Consider the following 17,536-nt stretch of genomic DNA (forward strand, 5'->3'; position numbering starts at 1 on the left):
GAAAGCACTAACACTATACTTGCTTGTTATAATCTGCCTTATATGGAAGACAGGCAACAATTTTTAGCTTGCTTTGTACTACATTCAGCCTAGCAGCTTGTGCAATTAAGCATATGCGAAGTGTCTAGAATGATGAAGGTGATAATGATCTGTCATGATTATATATTTCCACTGACCTATGAGCCTCCCTTAAAATGGCCTTTGTGAATATCCATTAATTCCATATGACTCAGAAAATTTTGTCTCCTTCACTCCATTGGGTATATTGTTTCCATTAAAAGTCACATATGTTTACTGTTCTGCTTATAGGTTAAAATCATTTTTTATTTCATCGCTTTGTCACATCACACATATCAATATATAATATCTGCTTTCATTTATGAAAATTGAATGTTCATCTCACTGGGACATCACTATCAAACTCTGTATGCCTCATTCTTTTTTCATAAAATGTGCACAGTCACTGTGGATAATTTAACATAAAGTACACACATGCCATCTTGTAAGATGTTAAATCATCTCAAAATTAAGGACAATATACCAACAAACTCAACTGAAGATGGAGCTGAACATTAGACAATGAAGATTTTGATATGTAAAGGGATGCTTATTGACCAAATCTTCCTACCTTTATTTTCAATTGTACTGTACCAACTGAAAAATGTACTTTTTCTTCATAGTACTTTTCACAAATGTAGTTAGTCATATTATTTATTTAGAAGCTTTCTTCTGCACTCAATTACATGGTCCAAAATGGGAAGAATTTGTCTTGTTCATTTTTTTTTAATCCCAAGTACTTGCCATAGTGTCTGACCCATATTAGGTGCTCAGTAACTATATACTAATAAGTGAATGAATTATTAGATGAACTATAGAACACAGATTCCATGATTCATGTTTAAAATATAATTCTAACTTCTTACTCCAGTCCAGTGGTTCTCAGCTGAGGGTGATTTTGTTCCTCAAGGCAAATTTGGCAATACATGGAGACAGTTTTAGTTGTCAAAACTAGGGGCACGTGCTGCTTGCATATAGTGGCTAGAAATTCTGCTAAGCACCCTGCAGTGCCCAGGGTCAGCCACCCACAACAAAGACTTTCTGACCCAATAGCCCAGGTTAAGAAACCCCTAGTAATCCAATTGGTCAGGCTATTCCTCCAACCATATCCCTAGCCTATTTCTCTTTCATTTACTAAACTCCAGCTATCCACATGGTGTTCTTCTTGGACATTTTTTTTCCTCCTCATCCTTTATGTGGCTAATTACACTCATTTTTGGGGTTTCAGTTTAACTCTATCAACCATGATGCTAATTTCTATCCTGAATTCTCATGTTTATTTCCCACAATATTAAAATCTATAATTGTATATGTATACATATATATATAATTTTTGCATGTTCTATTAGACTCTATACTCAGGAGGATCTGGAGTCTGCTTAGCCTAATTGTAGCAAATAAATGCTCAAAAATTTAAGAAACAAAAAAAATCAGTGTTGTTGGATATAGCGATTTGTATATGGGAGATTTGTGCAAGGTGATGTGAGATAAATAGGTAGGGCTCTTTAGATCATAGTATATTATTTGGAACTTATCCTAAGTGCAGTAAGGAAATAAATCATTTCCAAAGAGAAGTCAAAAGATTTGATTTTTTTTTTTAAGATCATTCTGGCAACTATGGAGAAATTGAATTAGAATGAGAAAACTTAGAAGCAGGATAACTAGTGTAGAAGCTGTAACAGTAGTCTATATGGTGATGGTGGCTTGGATCATTAATGCTAAAAGTGAATATAGCAAAAAGTGCATGAATTTCAGGTATATTTGGAAGTAAAAAGATGCTGATGAATTAGATGTGGATGAGAAAGACATAGAATTATCAAGGATTATTTCTTAGATTTTAATGTAAGCAAAAGGTAGGAATCAATTCTAGGTCCTGACTTGGAGGAGACTAAAGTAGAAAGAGGTTTTAAAAAAATAATCAACAGTATCATGTTGGCCATATTATGTTTGAGATGCTTTTATAACAATGAAGAGGAATATCTGAATATTGGATACCTGAAGTTTAAAAACGAAAAAGTATTTGGATATGTAAATTTGGACTTTATCAGCATATAAATACATGCTATTCAAAACTTACATCTACATTAGATTCTTTACAGAGTCAGTGAAGCTACAGAAATGTCATGAACCAGCATTGAAACCTGTGACACATTAACATTTAGAAGAAGAGTGGAATAAGAGCTGCAAATATCAGAGCCTGAAAGAGTGGCCAGTTAAGAGAACCGAAATTCATGGAAATCCACAAAGGAGAATATTTCCAGGACAGAGTAGCTACCTGGGTTGAATGCACTCTAAGGTTGAGTAAGATGAGCCTAAAGCAGGATCCTTCATATTGCAAAAACTGGTATGATTTAATATTTATGTAATTATGCTAACAAATGGGGGTAAAGGCCAAATGGAAGTAGTTTAATATTGTAAGTGGTTAATCATGGTAGTTACTTGAGTGAAAATAGACTTTCTAAATATCTCTTTTGAGAATTTTGATGTAGGACAGTAGCTATAGAGAGGAATGTGATGTCCAGTGAGGGTTTCATGGAAGATTCAGGAAAATGTTTGAATGCTGATGGAAATATATCATAGGGGAAGGAAACTTAAAGTGCAAGAGAGAAAGAAGGTAGCAGAATATTCTAGTTATAAATATTTTGTCTCTCAATTTCAAACCTATTCTTCTCTGTTCTGCTCTGTGATGGAGGATAAGCACACAGCAAACTATACTTCTCATCTGCCTGCTGGTTTCCTGCCAGTTTCTACAAGGTGAAGGCTTCAGAGGGAGCCTAGAAGTAGAAAAGAAGAAATAAGAAATTTTCTTCTTTGTGTTTGCTTGTTACTTCCTTCAATGTCATTCCAGCATCCCCTGGTTCCCATTTCTAGCTTCTTGCCATACCCTGAGAACCAGCCCCACTGCAACCCTCAGAGGTAGAAACTTTTCTTGGAGCTAAACAGCTGGGAAGTGTCCCCTCCTCAGTGAGCCAGTTTTCAGCTTCCCAAGGCTTTTCTTCCAGGTTCTAATAACCTCAACCTCTTTCTTTTGTTCTTCAACTCTAGAGACGTTGCCTCCTATCATCTTTACCTGTGTATTTACTTTTGGCTCCTCAGTCCCTCCAACACCTATGTAACTGATTCACTAAAAGAAATAAATTCTGTCTGTTGAAGTAGAGTAGTTTTGAATTTTCTGTAGGACAGGTTTTGTTTAGGAATATGGATTTTGTCACAATTTGGTCAGGTGAGAAAACGGCTATAGCTGCAGGATGGCATACACGCAGCAAGGTCATCAGCTGAAAGTGAGAAAGAGGAAGATAGGGGAGGGGCATTCAGAAATTTGAAAGGAGAGAAGGCTCAGGTTGAAAGACATTGGGGAAAACTCTAGAAGGCTGCCAGCCAGTAGTCAGTACCTCTAGGCTTGGAATAATTTTTTTTTTTTTAAATAAAGAAACTGATCCACTCTTTGAGACTGTTTCCTTTGGGCTGTTCCTCAGTCCACAGTATGTTGGGGTCAAGCCATGAAGGGCCAGGCCATGAATAACTATACTAAGGAATTTTAAATATATACTGGAAGCCCTAAGCCAGCCACATGATACACACATGACCATTCCCAAATTTTGCTCATAGTTCATTGCACTATGTCCTAATAGGCTTTTATAATGCAGTACAGTAAGTCCTTACTTAATGCCATCAATAGGTTCTTGGAAACTGAAACTTTAAGTGAAACAGTATACTGCAGGTCCTTGAATAATTGTTTAGTTCACTGTTTGGTTACAATGGGAATAAGAAAAAAAAACTGATTCCATTATATGCTGTTTTGCTTAAAGTCACAATTTCACAGAACCAATTAATGATGTTAAGTGAGATCTTACTCTGTATTAGGCATCCACAAACAAAATCAATCTTCATTGGCATATATATTAGCCAGGTCATGCTGCAATAGCAAAATCCCATAGGTTGGATGACTTAAAGAGAAACATTTTCTCACAGTCTGGAGGCTAAGATGCCGGGGGATTTTATTTCTGGTGAGGGCTCTCTTCCTGACTTGCAGACAGCTGCCTTCTTATTGTGGCCTCATATGACATTTCCTTGGTGCTTCTGTGCAGGGTTTGGGTGGGAGAAGGGGAACAGAGAGAATGAGCACTCTGTTGCCTCTTTTAAAGACACTGATCCTGTAGAATCAGGGTCCTGCCTTTATTACCTCATTTAACCTTAATTATTTCCTTAGTGGCTCTATCCCCAAGTATAGAAACACTAGGGTTTAAGATTTCAACATATGAATTTAGGGGTGACACATTCAGCCCATAACATGTAAGTTGCAAATTATTTATCATTTCTTAAATAGGCAATTTTAAACTGAGAGGTGACTTACTATAGTGTGGAACATGAATTAGATGAAAGGTTAAAATAGAAACAAACTACTTAGAAGGCAATAGTCAACAGCAACAATTATGAAAGTCCTGAATTAAGGTATCATAAAGAAGAAAACACATTGATTTTCCCAAACTTTGATTTTTTTAAATTATTATTCTTTTTTGTTGTTGTTGTTGAGACAGGGTCTCACATTGTCATCCAGGCTGGAGTGCAGTGGTATGATCATGGCTCACTGCAGCCTTGACCTCCAAGGCTCAAGCGATTCTCCTGACTGAGCCTTCCAAGCGCTGGAATTACAGATGTGAACCACCACACCCGGCCACTTTTTTTTTTTTTTTTTTTTTTTTTTGAGACGGAGTCTTGCTCTGTCACCCTGGCTGGAGTGCAGTCGTGCGATCTCGGCTCACTGTAAGCTCCACCTCCCGGGTTCATGCCATTCTTCTGCCTCAGCCTCCCGAGTAGCTGGGACTACAGGTGCCCACCACCACGCCCAGCTAATTTTTTGTATTTTCAGTAGAGACGGTGTTTCACCGTGTTAACCAGGATGGCTTCGATTTCCTGACCTCGTGATCCGCCCACCTTGGCCTCCCAAAGTGCTGGGATTACAGGCGTGAGCCACCGCACCCAGCAGCCAATTCATTTTATAATTCATCACTGACTATACTTAGAAGGAAATAAACCATAAAGTAACATGTCTAGTTTGTACTTCTATTTGTTTAATTTTTTAGAAACAGGATCCCTTTATGTTGCTCGGGAACTCCTGGGCTCAAGCTATCCTCTTGCCTCAGCCTCAGGAGTAGCTGAGACTAAAGATGCCACCAGACCCAGCAGTAAGTCCAGTTTTTGAAGTGGCATCCTTGCAGAAAGGAATAAATGAAGAGCTAGTCCTATTCTAGTGGCTAGGAATAGAAATTGAATTTCTGTGAAAGTTTAGAGGAGTAATATGTAGCATTTCCCAAACTTTTTGGACAAGGGAATCTTTTGTTTTTGTCCATGTCATAAAACTAGTATTTCATGGAACTGCAACTTTGCAAAATGTTGGTTTAGAGGAAGTCTGACAGAATATGTCCTCATATAATGGTCTTGATGTATAAATTTTACTCAAGCCCAAGGATGAAGTCTTCAGGAAATAAAATCTTATTAATGAAATATATATGGCACAGAAATGGCAACAAAATTCCCATTTATTGGCAGTAGGAACTCAGTCACATATGCTAAAATGTAGCATTTCAGGGCAGTCATTCTCTGCCATGTGTGTGGCTTGAAGCTACATATGCTATAAAAGAATCTCATTTTTTTATGGGAACCACTGTCACAGGGGCCATGTAAATTGCTTATTATAGTAATTTATAGTTTTGAGCACTATCTAAATGCCTGGCATTTCTCTAATTGTGTTGTATCTGCTTAATTCTCCCCAAAAATTCTATGAGGTAGCCATTAGTATTAGGCCCATTTTACAGAACTGGAAACAGTCACAAGGAGGTAAAAGTAACTTATACAAGTCACACAGGTAGTAAGTGGTAGAGCCAGGTTATGAGTACAGATAACTGTCTTCAGAGGCAACATAACTTCTGTAATAAACTGATTTTTAGTATTCATCCCATTCTCTTGGAAGGAAAGAAACATGAAGCTGCAAATCTACATAGAGATGAGGGAATTGGACTAAGGTAGGTTGAATGTATCATGGGTTTAATAGCCTCTGAACACCTTCGCTTCTCTCCCCGGGAAGCAAAAGGTATGGGAACAGCCCTTTTCCTCTGATATTGTTACACAATTCCTTAGAAATATATGCCCCTGCTAAATAAAATGAAACCTTTAGATATATTGATGAATTCAAACACATTTTGGTTTAGTGAGAATCATTTAATCTTATTGTGATTTCTAGATTTGTATCTTAAAGATTAATGCTCAGAAGTTCATTATCTCTCTGTATTCAATATTTTTGATATCCTACCATTGAAACACTTAAGTACTTGATATAGAACTCCTATGTTTTCAGGTATGCTCAAATTCTATTACTTTCATGAAGTATCTTGTCATTACCCCAGCCCATTTAGGTTTATTCTTTAACAACTTTGTCTTTATAGTAAGTTTCACATGTTTATCATATAGCTTGGTCTTCTAATAGGAAACATCTTAAAAACTGATATCCTTTCACAATTCTGTGAAATCTCCTAAGTCACCTACATAATTAACATGAGTTTATAGAGTAATCCACCTTGGAGATTATTCATTAATAGATTGAAAATGCTCTATCAAAAAAATGTTATTTTTCATGCTACTATTATACATATCTTGATTTGAGTCCAATTTTAATAAACAAATATATAATGAATTATTCTTAAATTTGCATATATTCACTGAATATTTACCTAGATATCATTCCTTAAAGATTATGTAAATTTTGATATTTATATTAGAATCAGAAGTAAGCATATTTTAATTTCTTATCCCTAGGGAAGTGAGTTTAACAATTCTGAAGAAGTATCATTTGCAAGTGTCTGGGGAAAAAATGATCAGGTTAGTGTAGATGGAATTTGCCGTTTTAAATTCCGTAATTCCATAGAGATATACAGAAGGCAAATATATGGTTTATATTGAAATCACATTAGATTTAGATAGTGTTGGTTTCTACAGCTTCTCCAGGCTGGAGCATAACCTCTACATATTTATGTTATCAAACTCTTCAGTGCTGTTCTTGTCAGGGGCTGATTTGTTACTTTGAAATTCATCTGGAATTCCTGCAACCAATCTTCTCTCTATCCCCACTCCAGGTGCTTTTGTGTTTCAATGTGACATTTTCCTATCCAAATAGATCAGTTGTTTATAAAGGAAAAATTACCTGTGTCTGATATTTCTAGTTGAGTTAATAAACATTTTATTGCCACATACCCTCTGTATCTTTAAAATGCAGTCACCACTTTAATTTCTGAGAGGAAGGGAAAGTCATAGTGCCTCTTTGTCGTAACACATGTGTACCTGATTTTTATTTGGAAATATATTTGCAATGTTTTAAAAGTCCCAGCATCACAATTTCTGAAGTGAAGTACGCATAAAATTTCCTTAAACAGAACTTACAAATGCATCATATTTATACTTGTTATTCTGAGGATATATATGTGAAACTACATATGTGCTCATGTGTGCATTTACACACACACAAGGAAGTTCATACATACAGAGATCACTTATCAGCTAGTTTATGTTATTTAAAACCAAATCCTAGCTATTTTAACAAATTGCCAAGAAAAGAGCAAATATACATCATTTTCATTGTTGTTGTTGTTATCCTAGGGCTTAATAGAAATGGCAAGACTTCCTGCCCTACACTTCTCTGCTCTGTCTTCTTTCCTTTCACTTGTCCGTTTGTTAATTAATGGGCAAAGTTACCAAGTCTACAGGGCTTGTAGCTAATCAGGGAATTTCACTTATTGGTTTAGGTAAAAGCTTTCAGAATGTTAGTGCATCACCTGAGGTGAGCCTAGAAGCATACTTTTGGCAGAAAATACTTCCAAAGAGAATAGTCTGGAAAGAACTTAGCTGAAACTTGGAATTTACCTCTCTGGGCAGCTCATATATCCTCTTGTCTCTCCCTATTAAATTCATTCATTTTATATACTTATATTTGGTAAGATGAATAATGTTACAAAGGCCTGATTTTTAAAAATTTTATTTACATCTGCATGCTTAAACACTTATTTTCCTCTCCTTTAGTTTTACTCCTCATCCTCCCCAAACCAATTATATATCTTTTTATATGTTTTATTCTCCCTTTTGATGCTTTCATTTGGCAAAGTATTACATTCCAGACAGAAGTTTCAAATGCCCTTTTCACTGGAAAACCTTTACCTTGGCAGATGTCTCCCTAACCTAAATATTTGCTCATGATCTCTCCAAATGTTCAAACAATGGTGGGCAAAGTAAAATACTTTTCTCAGCAGCAATATTAATATTTCTTTTGGCCATTTTGTTGAAGTTTATTGTAGCACCCATTTAGTAAGGCACCAAAGGCATGGTAGATTATAAATCCAGTTTGTGGCAAGCCTCATTTCAAGTTTGCTTTAACTCCTCCTCTTTGTCCGAAGAAGGAGGAACGCTTAATATGAGCCCACAAATACTGCCACTCATTCAGTTAGCAGTTTGTTTTAAAAACTGCAGATTTTTGACTTTTCAGATTTTATGTGAGTTATGCCAGGGGCAGAAAAGTACCAGGGAAAAGCACTGCAGGGCCTGGTATATGGAGCTTACAGGATTCTGACACCTCTTTGGTTTTGCAACTCTTTTCTAAAAGCATTGAGTTTTATCGTTTATACCATGGTGCACCTGTTGGTAATTCCCCCCACCTGGTTTTCTTCCCGTTGGGTTTACTGTTCAGATTTGCAGGTAAAACGCCATGATACTGAGGCTCTTGCAGATAGCTGAAAACACACCAAGCAGCACCCACCCACTGATCCCTTTGGTTTGAGCTTTTGAAGCAGTTTTGACTTTGGAAAGATAAGAAAGCCTCTATTCCACAGTTTTTTTGCTATTTTGCAATTCAAGTACATAACCAAACTTTCACTCTAAGGACACACAGGCAAGGTGTTGCTTGTGGATTTCAGGGGCAGCTGGCATTTTAATTTCAGGAAAGTACTTCAGATTTTGGAAAAAAAGAGTGATTTGGCTCTTGGGTACCTGCACAGATACAAGCTGCATTTCTCTCAGGGAACTTGCCCCACAGAGGGCCACAGTTAATGTAGTAAGCATGGCATTTTGAGATTGAGCTAAGCATTTCTAGAATTGTTTCCTGAAGAGACAAAGGAGGGGAAGAGAGAAAGCGGAGGAGTTTTGAGGTTGTGAAATAATTCCTAGAAACTTATCTGTAGTCTATAAAGGCTGCCTTGATGCAGTAGCAAGGACACTTAAGAGTTTTGTTGCTGAGTTTATTCACTAGTAAAGCTAGGGTAACACCACACATCTTGTGTAGCTGAGGAGAAATACAAATTAAAAAAAAAATAGTATTAGTGCCTTGAACGCCCACTGAGGACATGCAGACAAATGCTGTTATGAACATGTATTTATGTGATTCCTCACCCTGGCCATAGTTGACTGGGCCTGTGGTAAGCCCCTGACCTAAGTAAGATCTTCCAGCCGTATGCTCACGGCTCTTGCTGCCAAATATAAGACTGAGTAGGCTGTGCTATGGATTTGTCCAAATTAAAATTTCATATCTACTTTAGTTGGCTTTCAGAGCAACTTGCCAGCTTTGATCCTCTCTGGAATGTTGATAGTTGCCTAATTTCGCTGTTTCTTTGCCTCATCCACCTCACAATTCAATATCAGGTTTCATGTTGTTACTTGTTGATTTTGCTAAGAGCCCCATCTCCACTAACCATCTCTAGATGCTGAGAATTGCTGCCAACCAAAGCTCCAACTGCATGGTTATCTTTTCTAATTTGTTCTAGAATTTGAAGAAAGAACAAAACGCACAAAGTAACAATAAAAAAAATCAATGAAAGACAAAGCAACAGAAGAACGGAGTAAGAAAGCACAGATCCACCGAACACAATTCACAGAGCAGGAGTGAGTTCGAGCAAGCGGCTCAAAAGCCTCCTTAATCAGGGTTTTTATTAAGCTATAAAGAACCCGGCAACACCCTTCGGTTCCCGCCTGCCCCCCCCGCCCCCCCACCCCGAGGCCTCCAATTGGCCACACCCCATGAAGGACTGACCTGTGACCAATCAGAGGCTGAAGTGGAGACCCGGCCCGCAGTCAATCAGAGGCTGAAGTGGCTTGTTATCTTGGGAGCGAGGACGAGGCCTATTTGCTGCACTTGCTGCTCTCCTGCCTATACGACCTGGCTGCACCTGCTGTTCTTTTGCTTATGCGAACTGGCTTCACCTGCTGTTCTCTTGCTTCTGCGAACTGGCTGCACCTGCTGTTCTCCTGCTCATGCTTTAATCCCTGCTCACCCCAGTTCCCTATTCTCCTACCTAGTTTCCCCTTGAGAGAATTAATTTAAATTTAAACTCGGTAACCCTAACCAACTTTCAAGTGCTCAGTAGTCACATGTGGCTATGAGTACCATGTTGGGTAACAGAGATATAGAACATTACCATCTTTACAGAAACTTCTGTCAGACATCAGAGGTTAATCTCTGTTCATTTGCCTGGAAGGTTTTCCATATTACAGGTCAAAGAAAATTCTTTGAATCAGATAGATAGTATGCGTATATTGTAAGTAACAGATAACATAATTCAAACAAGCTTATCAATTAAGGGGATATATTCACTCGTGAAACTGGAAGGCTTCAGAGTTGGTTTGATTCAACTGTATAATAGAATTGCTAAGAATATATTATTTGCTTGTCTTCCAGTTCTGATTTGTGTAAACTTTGGTCTAAGGGCTGTCTTTTCAACATTGTCATAAGGTGGTTGCCTGTGATTCCCTGGAATGCATAATCCCACAAATCTAATTGAATTACCCATTTTCAGAAGATAAAGGAACTGTTGTTTCTCTAGATGTAAACACAAACTTTTCATAAAATTTATCAGCCCAAATTTCATCACTTTATCAGTCTCCTAACAAATCTATGGTCAAAGAGTAAAGTCATGTGGCTTAGTTTAGGCATCAAACAAAGAATATGTGGATCCGTGAATGAAAATCATTGTAGTTAAAGAGAGAATGTTTGGTGAGAAGGCACACGTGATGTCTATTAGCACTCTGTGGTAGTGGTTCTCAATAGAGAGTGATGTTGTACTACAGGAAACACTTGGCAATGTCTGGAAGCAGTTTTAATTGTAGTCACTGGAGGCATCTACAAGCATGTAGAGGGCAAAGGCTAGGGATTCTGCTAAACATCCTATAATGCACAGGACAGCACCCATCCCCACAACAAAGATTGACCTGAGCCAATGTAAATAGTGCTGGCATTAAGAAATCCTCTTCTATGTGATTGTATCTTATGAAGTCTAGCTTAAATTTAAAAGTGACTTTAATGACTCACATAACAGAAAAATACAGTTAAATCTGATTTCAGGCATGATCTAGAGATTTGCAAAATTCAAGAGAGTTGCAACGTTTTGTATACTCCTCCTGCACTTCTTTGCAGTTGTGTTGGTTACTCTGTGATCTAGATTCTCAAGTTATCTCCTTCATGGTAGCACCAACAATAACTATACTTCCAGATTGTTACCTTTCTCAGAATCTGCCAGCAAATAGCTGCTTCATTCAAGTTATCTAGAATTGTGTCATGTATCAGTTGCTAAACTAATCTATGACAAATATTTGGTTACTCTTACCTAACTGTTACACAACTGAGAATAGTTGGTGGGTAATTTTGCAAAGGAAAACCTGAGCGCTCTGGATGAAGTTGGGGGAGTTTGATTCTAAACAGACAACTCATGAATGTCAACTACGGGGTTGGTGGAATACATTAGTAATTACCATAGCCAGCATCTAGCAGTCTATAATTGGTGTGTGACTCCAACAGTACTTAAAAGTATAATTGTTGAAATGGGATGGGCAATCGAATAAGTTCATTAAAAACTTGAAGCATAGGCTTGATCAGAAAACAGCTTTCTTTTCCACTGGTACCTTGTAATCTGATTGTTTTGAATTATCTACTGGCACATATTTGTATAATATTCTATTTCATGAAAAACAGATAACATGCATAGGACGTTTTTACTTTCTCATGTTAAATTTTCAAGTTCGTTTGTATCTAAACCTTTCATTAGTTTTACAACATTTCACTGTTACTCTGAGTAATATAGCTTGCTCATATGGAAAACTGAGATAACAATAGTATTCCTTTCTATTGTTGCTTTTAGAATCAGATAATTTAAAAACAGCGAGTACAACATTTAAGTAGTAACTGCATATTTGTAGATGTTCAATCAATATTAGCTACAATTGTTTCTACTCAATGGTACTGAGATATCTAAAGCCATAAATATTATTTGCATTTCATTGTTTTCAGCCTAAGAATTACTGAGCAATACTTCAATTATCCTTCTTTCTAAATCATATCTGTTGATCTCAGTTATGTCTTAATTTACACTGTATCTATATATTCCACTATCTCAAAATCTTCTTTCTTATTTCTATTGTTTAATAAATCTGTTTTCCTGGAATATTTTATTCATTTGAAAGATAGATTGATTGATATAATTACTTAGCCTATTTTCTATTATTTCCCAAAGTCATAGTCTTTTATTGAAAACAGAGATAAAACGTACTCCCACTAAACCCTTAAGACAGGAATGTATACCAGAGATGGGCTGTTATTTTTCTTTTTTTATACATGAATAAACATAAAAAGATAATTGGGTGTCAGTTAAAAAGTTAGATACAATTTTCAATTTAACCTCTCCACTGTAAACAAACAAACAAAAAAACAAAGTTTGCATTTACATTAACATGATATATGGTTAGAAGTGGTTTCCATACCCTTTAAAAGAAAAAGAAAGGAACTAACACTTCTTGGGTACCTATCTAATATTATCTCAGGCAGATACTAGGTAATTAGTTAATAAAAGAGATGTTATCTTCATTTGGAGATATAAAATTAGTAGAATGGAATATCAGAAAAGTTAAATAACTTGGTGAAAGTCATGCATATAGCAAGTGGTAAGACTAGGATTTGAATGTGAATCTGTTTGACTTCAAGTTTTGTGTTGTTTCTATTGCTCCCTGGCTGCCTTACAGACATATCTACATGCACCACTGCAATTTTATTCTATCAGGATCTCAAAAGAATTTCTCGTGCCTTTGTGCCTATGCTCATCTTATTTTTTATTACATGGTATATAGGATGCTGCTTCTTCAGATAGTATCTACATCTCTTCCCTGGGAAGAGCTGTTTATCTATTGGCAAGGCAATAGAGTATGTTAAATTTCTTCTGCTTGTGTTTGTTTTCTGTGTATATTCTCTTATTTTCCAACTCTCTTGATACCAAATGTAATCCCCATGCCTCTTAAAATTTTTTTATTATGGTTCATTAAAAGTATTTTCCCTTGTGTCTAGAAATCCTTTATCCTCTAATTCATTAATTCAGCAAATACATATGATGTGTTAGACGCTATGGGGTAACTAAAGTACTCCTCAAGCATTTCCATTTCCTTAAGTAGAGGCTGCCAGCTTGCAGTTAGACATTTTGTTTTTATTCGATTGATAATTGTTTAATGATTTCAAACTTTTCTTTCCTTGATTTCAATTGTAAATTATAGCACATTTTTATGTTTCTGATAATTTATAATAATGTGTGGTCTCAACAAAACTGAGCCTGCTATACAACTATAAAAAGATTCATTTCCATAAATTCTTTAAACAAATTTATAATATGATATGTAATTCTAGTATTTGATAAGACTTTCAAAGATATAAGTAGGGTACCTTTGTGTGCTTTCAAAACACTTTCATTTGTTCAAGAAAAAATATTGCTAACTTTATCTGAATATGACTTTTAAAAAGACTATAGAATGTCAATGATAGCTACAGTACTGAAAAGGGAAAAAAGTGGGAAATTATTAGAAAGATAAAATTTACCTTTATATACAATAGCAAAAAAGGAACAGATATGTAGATTTCTAGCTGGTCAGTAGAACATTTTGCCGTCTCAAAAAATATTCACACATTGTTTTTTCATCTTAGTTTATCTATTGCTGTACAACCCAGCCACTCCAAAATTCAGAGCCTTGGAACATCAACTATTTCATTATACATAGAGATTTTGTGGTTTAGTAATTTGGTCAGGGGTCAAGTGGCAGATTTTATTATTCCATGTGGCACCAACCAGGGTTCCTTAATCGTATTCCTCTGGTGTGTAGACCCTTCTGCAGAGTCCAGTGTGGCTTCACTCACATATCTGACACCCTAGCAGAAATAGTTTTAAGGCTGGTCTTAGCTGGAATGGTCAACTGTTGATCTTACAAATGGCCATCCTCATATTAATTTCAGATTAAGTCTAACTTCTAACCTTGAAGTTCAGAGTTCCCAGAGATGGTGTTTTAAGAGACATAGGCAGAAGCTGCAAGGCTTCTTTTTTTAACTTTTATTTTAAGTTCAGAAGTACAGGTTCAGGTTTATTACATAGGTAAACTTGTGTAATGGGTTTTTTTTTTTTTTACAGATTAATTCATCACCCAGGTACTAATCTTAATATCCATTAGTTATTTTTCCTGATTCTCTCCCTCCTCCCATCCTCCACCTTCTGATAGACCCCAGTGTGTGTTGTTCCCCTTTATGTGTCCATGTGTTCTTATCACTTAGCTACCACTTATAAGTGAGAACACATGGTATTTGGTTTTCTGTTCCTGTGTTACTCTGCTAAGGACAATGGCCTCCAGCTTCATCCATATCCCTGCAAAGGACATGATCTCATTCTTTCTTATGGCTGCATAGTATTCCATGGTGCACATGTACCACATTTTCTTTAGCTAGTCTATCATTGATGGGCATTTAGATTGATTCCATGTCTTTGTTATTGTGAATTGTGCCACAATGGACATACGCATGCATGTGTCTTTAAAACAAAATGATTTATATTCCTTTGGGTATATACCCAGTATTGTAATTGCTGGGTTGAATGGTATTTCTTATGAGTTACTTTCCCAAGTCCCAGAACATCACTTATGTCGTGAATTAAGTAAGTCACAAATTCAAGCCCAGATTCAAGGGGGCAAAAAAGGAATATTAGATTCCACTTCTCAATGGAAGAAGTATCAAAGTATTTTAACCATCTTTAATCTATTATATTCATCTTTTGCTGTATGTAATACACTCTAAATTAGATAACATTAATTTTAGCAACAGTATCTAGCCTTGAAGAAATCATATTATAATTTTTGAGGTAAACACAACATATAAAAAAGCAAAAATAAAGGTAAATATATGAAAATCATCTAAATGCTTTCCCTACATAACATCACTGAAAATTGCCTGTATTGTGGCTCTAAGCCAATTTTTAGTATTCACGTAGACTAAATCAACTGGAAATATGTTACTCTGAAATGAATGGAATGAAAATAGTGGAGTTTATACTTCAGAAGAGAAAGTTGCTTATAGTTTGTAGCTTCCCATATGTTGAATTTCTCAGCTCTGCTAGTGATCTAATTTGCATGGCCTATGTTTCTTTGCCAAGTTACAAATCAGTGGGCAGAATAGATGATTTTAGGAATATGACTTCTCTTTAGAGAAGAGAAGCAAAGGGGTATATAATGAGGAGTTCTTACTAGTTGATAAACTTTGACCTCAAGGCATGTTTACCCAGGATGTCCAAATTAAATTATTTTATTCTCATCTCTGTAATGAGGTCACTGAAGGGTGGACATCTTGGGTTCTTACTCCAGATGCCATGGTTCTTATTCATAAATTTTTCACATTTCTTATCTACTATTTCTACAAAAGTGACAACTACTGCAAAAATTAAACCCAACTGACAGGAACCAAAATGAGATGATCCCTCTTTGCTCTTTTCTAGGAGAACATTAGTTCAACCTTTCCATAAGATTGAAAAGCATCAAAAAATGAAATAAAGATGACCCAACCTGTTTTATAATTACTATAAAACAGTAATGGTTGTATTTAAATTTACATAAACATGAATATATTAAGCTAGCATACAAGAATTTTACAGCTGGAGAAAATTGAAATAAAGCTGGAATACACTTCATTATCTAAATTGCTATTGATATCTGTCATTCCAAAGTACCTACAGCAGTATAATTTTATCCTATGCTTCTAAACACTCAACCAAACAGTGAGACTACATATATTCCTACAACCCCCAATGGAGGTATTGAGATTACACATGCTTTCACTAATTTAAAGAGGGACTTTCACACTGGGATGCATTAAAAACAGAACATTTAAATAAAAAGCAATTTGCTTTGCCTGTAATTGAATTCCCCTTGCTGTTATTGCTAATTATTGACAATATTTGTGATGGACTAAGAGGGTTTTGCATTCAGAGACAAATTATTTTTCTGCTATATCTTAGAACTGACAGTGGGCTGTCTTTTTGATATCATAGTCTGTTACCATGGAAATAATTGTGATTTGAGAAATGTATCAGCAACACGCAAAAAAAAAAAAAATCTCTATACAGAGAATTTCCTTTTCTTTACTGCTATGGGCATTGTACAGTCTTGCATAGTAAGTGCATGATAATGACTTCCCACATTTATATAATATGTCTTTGTTTTACAATGTCCTACACAATAGATAAAGCATGGTATATGCAACTATAAATGAAAGACTACTAAAGTAAATTGAAAGCAATAAAGTGAAATGATCCTATATTTCAGAATAAATTTACAATTAAATTAGAATAAAAATTCTGCTTTCAAATTTCTCAATGTTGAGAAGATTCTTGTAAATGAGAGTGATCTCAATAAGAAAATATCAATGTTTTATTTTAAAATACATTTCTTATTTTTGAGGTCATTACTCAATTAGCTATTTATCAATCTTTTTGACATTTTTTGTATTTTGCTATGAATAGACAGTCTATTTATCTGGTAGAACAAATATCTTCTCTTTCCAGAGCACTGGAAGAGAATTCCCTGTTTTCCATATACTTCACCCTAATTTGGAGGAGATCACGGAGAGAATCTATTTCATAGAAAATTTAGTCTAAGATGGCCTTATTTGGAGCCTAAGGTGGATCTGACTTGGAAAAGAAGAGAATTGAGAAAATACATGAAATACCTTAGGATGAGCAAGAGAGAAAGAGATTAGATAGAAACAACAGGGTTTGGTTCTTCACTTTCTGGTTTCTTGATTCAATTTCTGGAGAGTAAATCTGTCCTGCCTTTTGCCCTACTCCTTCCTTTTCAACTTCACTTTCATGTTACCAGGCTGGAAGCAAATATAGGCAACAGTATTTATATATAAATTCCACAGGGAAGCCCTTTTATTCTCACGGTCAGCTTCTATGTCTAATCTAATTTGAAATGTTTCTCTTTTAGAAAAAAATGAGGCATTCAATAATTGGAATAGCAGTATTTGGAAGAACAGGAAGATTTGAGGAATCGCATGGCACTGTGCAATGAAATGCCTGCCTCAACCAACCATCTTCTGTGAAAAAAATACAATAGCCTCTTTGGTTATAAGGCAGGACTAGGTTTATTATGCAGTTTA

General features: G+C 35.9%; 1 long non-coding RNA gene across 1 annotated transcript in view; it reads left to right on the forward strand.

Annotated features, from left to right (window-relative positions):
* The window catches only part of LOC130540745 (uncharacterized), a 63,510-nt gene extending 50,983 nt beyond the window's left edge, over positions 1-12,527 (forward strand). The window contains exons 5-6 of the long non-coding RNA XR_008954736.2: positions 6,871-6,933; positions 9,858-12,527. This is a non-coding gene — a long non-coding RNA (uncharacterized LOC130540745). The remainder of the gene's footprint in view (positions 1-6,870; positions 6,934-9,857) is intronic.
* Positions 12,528-17,536: the final 5,009 nt, after the last annotated feature.

This window comes from Pan paniscus, chromosome 14, assembly GCF_029289425.2.
Source record: "Pan paniscus chromosome 14, NHGRI_mPanPan1-v2.0_pri, whole genome shotgun sequence".
Taxonomy (NCBI): Eukaryota; Metazoa; Chordata; class Mammalia; order Primates; family Hominidae; genus Pan; species Pan paniscus.